Source organism: Coffea arabica, chromosome 11e (genome assembly GCF_036785885.1).
Source record: "Coffea arabica cultivar ET-39 chromosome 11e, Coffea Arabica ET-39 HiFi, whole genome shotgun sequence".
In the NCBI taxonomy this organism is placed as follows: domain Eukaryota; kingdom Viridiplantae; phylum Streptophyta; class Magnoliopsida; order Gentianales; family Rubiaceae; genus Coffea; species Coffea arabica.
Window position 1 is genome coordinate 40,136,161 of NC_092331.1, and position 8,789 is coordinate 40,144,949.

The 8,789-nt window shown below is 39.3% G+C and overlaps 7 non-coding genes across 7 annotated transcripts; all 7 read left to right on the top strand.

Moving 5' to 3' along the window:
• Nucleotides 1-77: 77 nt before the first annotated feature.
• Nucleotides 78-196, top strand: LOC140030081 (5S ribosomal RNA). The gene has a single exon (XR_011833995.1). It is a non-coding gene; the product is annotated as a 5S ribosomal RNA (ribosomal RNA).
• Nucleotides 197-1,321: 1,125 nt separating this feature from the next.
• On the top strand, nucleotides 1,322-1,440 carry LOC140027828 (5S ribosomal RNA). Its single transcript, XR_011831775.1, has one exon. It is a non-coding gene; the product is annotated as a 5S ribosomal RNA (ribosomal RNA).
• Nucleotides 1,441-2,565: 1,125 nt separating this feature from the next.
• Nucleotides 2,566-2,684, top strand: LOC140027839 (5S ribosomal RNA). The gene has a single exon (XR_011831786.1). It is a non-coding gene; the product is annotated as a 5S ribosomal RNA (ribosomal RNA).
• A 1,125-nt stretch (nucleotides 2,685-3,809) lies between these two features.
• Nucleotides 3,810-3,928, top strand: LOC140031433 (5S ribosomal RNA). The gene has a single exon (XR_011835354.1). It is a non-coding gene; the product is annotated as a 5S ribosomal RNA (ribosomal RNA).
• A 1,124-nt stretch (nucleotides 3,929-5,052) lies between these two features.
• LOC140027850 (5S ribosomal RNA) lies at nucleotides 5,053-5,171 on the top strand. The gene has a single exon (XR_011831797.1). It is a non-coding gene; the product is annotated as a 5S ribosomal RNA (ribosomal RNA).
• Nucleotides 5,172-6,296: 1,125 nt separating this feature from the next.
• LOC140030866 (5S ribosomal RNA) lies at nucleotides 6,297-6,415 on the top strand. Its single transcript, XR_011834785.1, has one exon. It is a non-coding gene; the product is annotated as a 5S ribosomal RNA (ribosomal RNA).
• Nucleotides 6,416-7,539: 1,124 nt separating this feature from the next.
• On the top strand, nucleotides 7,540-7,658 carry LOC140027861 (5S ribosomal RNA). Its single transcript, XR_011831808.1, has one exon. It is a non-coding gene; the product is annotated as a 5S ribosomal RNA (ribosomal RNA).
• The last annotated feature ends 1,131 nt before the right edge of the window (nucleotides 7,659-8,789 follow it).

The following is an 8,789-nucleotide window of genomic DNA, read 5'->3' on the forward strand; positions in this document are numbered from 1 at the left end:
ATGAATTTCGGTCTACAAAACCCACACTGCTTCGCAGGACGGGGTAGTTTAAAAGAATAAAGCGAAAGGAACATGGCGGGTGCGATCATACCAGCACTAATGCACCGGATCCCATCAGAACTCCGAAGTTAAGCGTGCTTGGGCGAGAGTAGTACTAGGTTGGGTGACCCCCTGGGAAGTCCTCGTGTTGCACCCCTCTCTTTTTTGTTTCGAAATCCAAATTTCCTATTCGTTCTTTATCCTGTAGTAATTTAGCTCCGTCGGAACGATTGCTTAATAGTTTGCTTCTTGTCGAAGCGTGAAGGAGGATCTGAAGGCGCGAGACAAATCAGGAACGGTACGGCTCGATCAAAGCCCGGATCGTCGCTCAAATTTGTCGGCGCAAATGTATCACCGCAACTAGGGGTGGCAATTTTCGACACGACCTGAAAACACGACACGAACCTAACACGAAATTAATGGGTTTGGGTTGAGGTTTCGGGAATTCGGGTCAGAATCGGGTTGGACCCGATGAACCCGAAAAGAAAACCGGTCGATTTCGGGTCAACCCGTGGTGACCTGATATGACCCGTTTACGAATTAAAAATAATTTAATAAACATAAAAATAATTTTATCTAACTAAACTAAGTTATTCTTTTTTTCAAAGGCATTAATTACTTAATCCTAAACGAATTTATTTAATTTGTGTGAAGTTGAAATTATTATACTTGGACAAATAATATATTATATTATTTTTCACTTTTGTATTGTTTTAATTTATTTTATATTTTGCTTGGGATAAAACACTTTTACGGTGTTTAATTTATTTTAGATTTGATTTGGAATCATTTATTTAAATTTTTATTACTTGATTATGTAATTAGTTTTGTGAGAAATTGATTTTATTAGAAATTACAGTGATAAATTAATAAATTAAAATTAAGTTTCGGGTCATTTCGGGTCGACCCGCCGCCCCGTAAACCTGAAATTTTCGGGTTCGGGTCAGCATACCTGACCCGTCACGGGTTGGCGGGTCGGGGTTCGGGTCAACAGAATTTCTGGCGGGTCTGTTGACCCGAACCCGACCCGCCAACCTGATTTGGACCCGAATTGCCACCCCTAACTGCAAGCGTGAAGGATTGATTTCATGATAATTTAGAGTTGCGGGATGAGGGAAAAAAACAGGGTGCAAATCAATAACAAAAAAAAATATAAAGTAAATAAATAAAAGGATAAGAGGAAAATGCTTGAATTGACGCTTAAAATGAATTTCGGTCTAGAAAAGCCACACTGCTTCGCAGGACGGGGTAGTTTAAAAGAATAAAGCGAAAGGAACATGGCGGGTGCGATCATACCAGCACTAATGCACCGGATCCCATCAGAACTCCGAAGTTAAGCGTGCTTGGGCGAGAGTAGTACTAGGATGGGTGACCCCCTGGGAAGTCCTCGTGTTGCACCCCTCTCTTTTTTGTTTCGAAATCCAAATTTCCTATTCGTTCTTTATCCTGTAGTAATTTAGCTCCGTCGGAACGATTGCTTAATATTTTGCTTCTTGTCGAAGCGTGAAGGAGGATCTGAAGGCGCGAGACAAATCAGGAACGGTACGGCTCGATCAAAGCCCGGATCGTCGCTCAAATTTGTCGGCGCAAATGTATCACCGCAACTAGGGGTGGCAATTTTCGACACGACCTGAAAACACGACACGAACCTAACACGAAATTAATGGGTTTGGGTTGAGGTTTCGGGAATTCGGGTCAGAATCGGGTTGGACCCGATGAACCCGAAAAGAAAACCGGTCGATTTCGGGTCAACCCGTGGTGACCTGATATGACCCGTTTACGAATTAAAAATAATTTAATAAACATAAAAATAATTTTATCTAACTAAACTAAGTTATTCTTTTTTTCAAAGGCATTAATTACTTAATCCTAAACGAATTTATTTAATTTGTGTGAAGTTGAAATTATTATACTTGGACAAATAATATATTATATTATTTTTCACTTTTGTATTGTTTTAATTTATTTTATATTTTGCTTGGGATAAAACACTTTTACGGTGTTTAATTTATTTTAGATTTGATTTGGAATCATTTATTTAAATTTTTATTACTTGATTATGTAATTAGTTTTGTGAGAAATTGATTTTATTAGAAATTACAGTGATAAATTAATAAATTAAAATTAAGTTTCGGGTCATTTCGGGTCGACCCGCCGCCCCGTAAACCTGAAATTTTCGGGTTCGGGTCAGCATACCTGACCCGTCACGGGTTGGCGGGTCGGGGTTCGGGTCAACAGATTTTCTGGCGGGTCTGTTGACCCGAACCCGACCCGCCAACCTGATTTGGACCCGAATTGCCACCCCTAACTGCAAGCGTGAAGGATTTATTTCATGATAATTTAGAGTTGCGGGATGAGGGAAAAAAACAGGGTGCAAATCAATAACAAAAAAAAATATAAAGTAAATAAATAAAAGGATAAGAGGAAAATGCTTGAATTGATGCTTAAAATGAATTTCGGTCTAGAAAAGCCACACTGCTTCGCAGGACGGGGTAGTTTAAAAGAATAAAGCGAAAGGAACATGGCGGGTGCGATCATACCAGCACTAATGCACCGGATCCCATCAGAACTCCGAAGTTAAGCGTGCTTGGGCGAGAGTAGTACTAGGATGGGTGACCCCCTGGGAAGTCCTCGTGTTGCACCCCTCTCTTTTTTGTTTCGAAATCCAAATTTCCTATTCGTTCTTTATCCTGTAGTAATTTAGCTCCGTCGGAACGATTGCTTAATATTTTGCTTCTTGTCGAAGCGTGAAGGAGGATCTGAAGGCGCGAGACAAATCAGGAACGGTACGGCTCGATCAAAGCCCGGATCGTCGCTCAAATTTGTCGGCGCAAATGTATCACCGCAACTAGGGGTGGCAATTTTCGACACGACCTGAAAACACGACACGAACCTAACACGAAATTAATGGGTTTGGGTTGAGGTTTCGGGAATTCGGGTCAGAATCGGGTTGGACCCGATGAACCCGAAAAGAAAACCGGTCGATTTCGGGTCAACCCGTGGTGACCTGATATGACCCGTTTACGAATTAAAAATAATTTAATAAACATAAAAATAATTTTATCTAACTAAACTAAGTTATTCTTTTTTTCAAAGGCATTAATTACTTAATCCTAAACGAATTTATTTAATTTGTGTGAAGTTGAAATTATTATACTTGGACAAATAATATATTATATTATTTTTCACTTTTGTATTGTTTTAATTTATTTTATATTTTGCTTGGGATAAAACACTTTTACGGTGTTTAATTTATTTTAGATTTGATTTGGAATCATTTATTTAAATTTTTATTACTTGATTATGTAATTAGTTTTGTGAGAAATTGATTTTATTAGAAATTACAGTGATAAATTAATAAATTAAAATTAAGTTTCGGGTCATTTCGGGTCGACCCGCCGCCCCGTAAACCTGAAATTTTCGGGTTCGGGTCAGCATACCTGACCCGTCACGGGTTGGCGGGTCGGGGTTCGGGTCAACAGATTTTCTGGCGGGTCTGTTGACCCGAACCCGACCCGCCAACCTGATTTGGACCCGAATTGCCACCCCTAACTGCAAGCGTGAAGGATTGATTTCATGATAATTTAGAGTTGCGGGATGAGGGAAAAAAACAGGGTGCAAATCAATAACAAAAAAAAATATAAAGTAAATAAATAAAAGGATAAGAGGAAAATGCTTGAATTGACGCTTAAAATGAATTTCGGTCTAGAAAAGCCACACTGCTTCGCAGGACGGGGTAGTTTAAAAGAATAAAGCGAAAGGAACATGGCGGGTGCGATCATACCAGCAATAATGCACCGGATCCCATCAGAACTCCGAAGTTAAGCGTGCTTGGGCGAGAATAGTACTAGGATGGGTGACCCCCTGGGAAGTCCTCGTGTTGCACCCTTTTCTTTTTTGTTTCGAAATCCAAATTTCCTATTCGTTCTTTATCCTGTAGTAATTTAGCTCCGTCGGAACGATTGCTTAATATTTTGCTTCTTGTCGAAGCGTGAAGGAGGATCTGAAGGCGCGAGACAAATCAGGAACGGTACGGCTCGATCAAAGCCCGGATCGTCGCTCAAATTTGTCGGCGCAAATGTATCACCGCAACTAGGGGTGGCAATTTTCGACACGACCTGAAAACACGACACGAACCTAACACGAAATTAATGGGTTTGGGTTGAGGTTTCGGGAATTCGGGTTGGACCCGATGAACCCGAAAAGAAAACCGGTCGATTTCGGGTCAACCCGTGGTGACCTGATATGACCCGATATGACCCGTTTACGAATTAAAAATAATTTAATAAACATAAAAATAATTTTATCTAACTAAACTAAGTTATTCTTTTTTTCAAAGGCATTAATTACTTAATCCTAAACGAATTTATTTAATTTGTGTGAAGTTGAAATTATTATACTTGGACAAATAATATATTATATTATTTTTCACTTTTGTATTGTTTTAATTTATTTTATATTTTGCTTGGGATAAAACACTTTTACGGTGTTTAATTTATTTTAGATTTGATTTGGAATCATTTATTTAAATTTTTATTACTTGATTATGTAATTAGTTTTGTGAGAAATTGATTTTATTAGAAATTACAGTGATAAATTAATAAATTAAAATTAAGTTTCGGGTCATTTCGGGTCGACCCGCCGCCCCGTAAACCTGAAATTTTCGGGTTCGGGTCAGCATACCTGACCCGTCACGGGTTGGCGGGTCGGGGTTCGGGTCAACAGATTTTCTGGCGGGTCTGTTGACCCGAACCCGACCCGCCAACCTGATTTGGACCCGAATTGCCACCCCTAACTGCAAGCGTGAAGGATTGATTTCATGATAATTTAGAGTTGCGGGATGAGGGAAAAAAACAGGGTGCAAATCAATAACAAAAAAAAATATAAAGTAAATAAATAAAAGGATAAGAGGAAAATGCTTGAATTGACGCTTAAAATGAATTTCGGTCTAGAAAAGCCACACTGCTTCGCAGGACGGGGTAGTTTAAAAGAATAAAGCGAAAGGAACATGGCGGGTGCGATCATACCAGCACTAATGCACCGGATCCCATCAGAACTCCGAAGTTAAGCGTGCTTGGGCGAGAGTAGTACTAGGATGGGTGACCCCCTGGGAAGTCCTCGTGTTGCACCCCTCTCTTTTTTGTTTCGAAATCCAAATTTCCTATTCGTTCTTTATCCTGTAGTAATTTAGCTCCGTCGGAACGATTGCTTAATAGTTTGCTTCTTGTCGAAGCGTGAAGGAGGATCTGAAAGCGCGAGACAAATCAGGAACGGTACGGCTCGATCAAAGCCCGGATCGTCGCTCAAATTTGTCGGCGCAAATGTATCACCGCAACTAGGGGTGGCAATTTTCGACACGACCTGAAAACACGACACGAACCTAACACGAAATTAATGGGTTTGGGTTGAGGTTTCGGGAATTCGGGTCAGAATCGGGTTGGACCCGATGAACCCGAAAAGAAAACCGGTCGATTTCGGGTCAACCCGTGGTGACCTGATATGACCCGTTTACGAATTAAAAATAATTTAATAAACATAAAAATAATTTTATCTAACTAAACTAAGTTATTCTTTTTTTCAAAGGCATTAATTACTTAATCCTAAACGAATTTATTTAATTTGTGTGAAGTTGAAATTATTATACTTGGACAAATAATATATTATATTATTTTTCACTTTTGTATTGTTTTAATTTATTTTATATTTTGCTTGGGATAAAACACTTTTACGGTGTTTAATTTATTTTAGATTTGATTTGGAATCATTTATTTAAATTTTTATTACTTGATTATGTAATTAGTTTTGTGAGAAATTGATTTTATTAGAAATTACAGTGATAAATTAATAAATTAAAATTAAGTTTCGGGTCATTTCGGGTCGACCCGCCGCCCCGTAAACCTGAAATTTTCGGGTTCGGGTCAGCATACCTGACCCGTCACGGGTTGGCGGGTCGGGGTTCGGGTCAACAGATTTTCTGGCGGGTCTGTTGACCCGAACCCGACCCGCCAACCTGATTTGGACCCGAATTGCCACCCCTAACTGCAAGCGTGAAGGATTGATTTCATGATAATTTAGAGTTGCGGGATGAGGGAAAAAAACAGGGTGCAAATCAATAACAAAAAAAAATATAAAGTAAATAAATAAAAGGATAAGAGGAAAATGCTTGAATTGACGCTTAAAATGAATTTCGGTCTAGAAAAGCCACACTGCTTCGCAGGACGGGGTAATTTAAAAGAATAAAGCGAAAGGAACATGGCGGGTGCGATCATACCAGCATTAATGCACTGGATCCCATCAGAACTCCGAAGTTAAGCGTGCTTGGGCGAGAGTAGTACTAGGATGGGTGACCCCCTGGGAAGTCCTCGTGTTGCACCCCTTTCTTTTTTGTTTCGAAATCCAAATTTCCTATTCGTTCTTTATCCTGTAGTAATTTAGCTCTGTCGGAACGATTGCTTAATATTTTGCTTCTTGTCGAAGCGTGAAGGAGGATCTGAAGGCGCGAGACAAATCAGGAACGGTACGGCTCGATCAAAGCCCGGATCGTCGCTCAAATTTGTCGGCGCAAATGTATCACCGCAACTAGGGGTGGCAATTTTCGACACGACCTGAAAACACGACACGAACCTAACACGAAATTAATGGGTTTGGGTTGAGGTTTCGGGAATTCGGGTTGGACCCGATGAACCCGAAAAGAAAACCGGTCGATTTCGGGTCAACCCGTGGTGACCTGATATGACCCGATATGACCCGTTTACGAATTAAAAATAATTTAATAAACATAAAAATAATTTTATCTAACTAAACTAAGTTATTCTTTTTTTCAAAGGCATTAATTACTTAATCCTAAACGAATTTATTTAATTTGTGTGAAGTTGAAATTATTATACTTGGACAAATAATATATTATATTATTTTTCACTTTTGTATTGTTTTAATTTATTTTATATTTTGCTTGGGATAAAACACTTTTACGGTGTTTAATTTATTTTAGATTTGATTTGGAATCATTTATTTAAATTTTTATTACTTGATTATGTAATTAGTTTTGTGAGAAATTGATTTTATCAGAAATTACAGTGATAAATTAATAAATTAAAATTAAGTTTCGGGTCATTTCGGGTCGACCCGCCGCCCCGTAAACCTGAAATTTTCGGGTTCGGGTCAGCATACCTGACCCGTCACGGGTTGGCGGGTCGGGGTTCGGGTCAACAGATTTTCTGGCGGGTCTGTTGACCCGAACCCGACCCGCCAACCTGATTTGGACCCGAATTGCCACCCCTAACTGCAAGCGTGAAGGATTGATTTCATGATAATTTAGAGTTGCGGGATGAGGGAAAAAAACAGGGTGCAAATCAATAACAAAAAAAAATATAAAGTAAATAAATAAAAGGATAAGAGGAAAATGCTTGAATTGACGCTTAAAATGAATTTCGGTCTAGAAAAGCCACACTGCTTCGCAGGACGGGGTAGTTTAAAAGAATAAAGCGAAAGGAACATGGCGGGTGCGATCATACCAGCACTAATGCACCGGATCCCATCAGAACTCCGAAGTTAAGCGTGCTTGGGCGAGAGTAGTACTAGGATGGGTGACCCCCTGGGAAGTCCTCGTGTTGCACCCCTCTCTTTTTTGTTTCGAAATCCAAATTTCCTATTCGTTCTTTATCCTGTAGTAATTTAGCTCCGTCGGAACGATTGCTTAATAGTTTGCTTCTTGTCGAAGCGTGAAGGAGGATCTGAAGGCGCGAGACAAATCAGGAACGGTACGGCTCGATCAAAGCCCGGATCGTCGCTCAAATTTGTCGGCGCAAATGTATCACCGCAACTAGGGGTGGCAATTTTCGACACGACTTGAAAACACGACACGAACCTAACACGAAATTAATGGGTTTGGGTTGAGGTTTCGGGAATTCGGGTCAGAATCGGGTTGGACCCGATGAACCCGAAAAGAAAACCGGTCGATTTCGGGTCAACCCGTGGTGACCTGATATGACCCGTTTACGAATTAAAAATAATTTAATAAACATAAAAATAATTTTATCTAACTAAACTAAGTTATTCTTTTTTTCAAAGGCATTAATTACTTAATCCTAAACGAATTTATTTAATTTGTGTGAAGTTGAAATTATTATACTTGGACAAATAATATATTATATTATTTTTCACTTTTGTATTGTTTTAATTTATTTTATATTTTGCTTGGGATAAAACACTTTTACGGTGTTTAATTTATTTTAGATTTGATTTGGAATCATTTATTTAAATTTTTATTACTTGATTATGTAATTAGTTTTGTGAGAAATTGATTTTATTAGAAATTACAGTGATAAATTAATAAATTAAAATTAAGTTTCGGGTCATTTCGGGTCGACCCGCCGCCCCGTAAACCTGAAATTTTCGGGTTCGGGTCAGCATACCTGACCCGTCACGGGTTGGCGGGTCGGGGTTCGGGTCAACAGATTTTCTGGCGGGTCTGTTGACCCGAACCCGACCCGCCAACCTGATTTGGACCCGAATTGCCACCCCTAACTGCAAGCGTGAAGGATTGATTTCATGATAATTTAGAGTTGCGGGATGAGGGAAAAAAACAGGGTGCAAATCAATAACAAAAAAAAATATAAAGTAAATAAATAAAAGGATAAGAGGAAAATGCTTGAATTGACGCTTAAAATGAATTTCGGTCTAGAAAAGCCACACTGCTTCGCAGGACGGGGTAATTTAAAAGAATAAAGCGAAAGGAACATGGCGGGTGC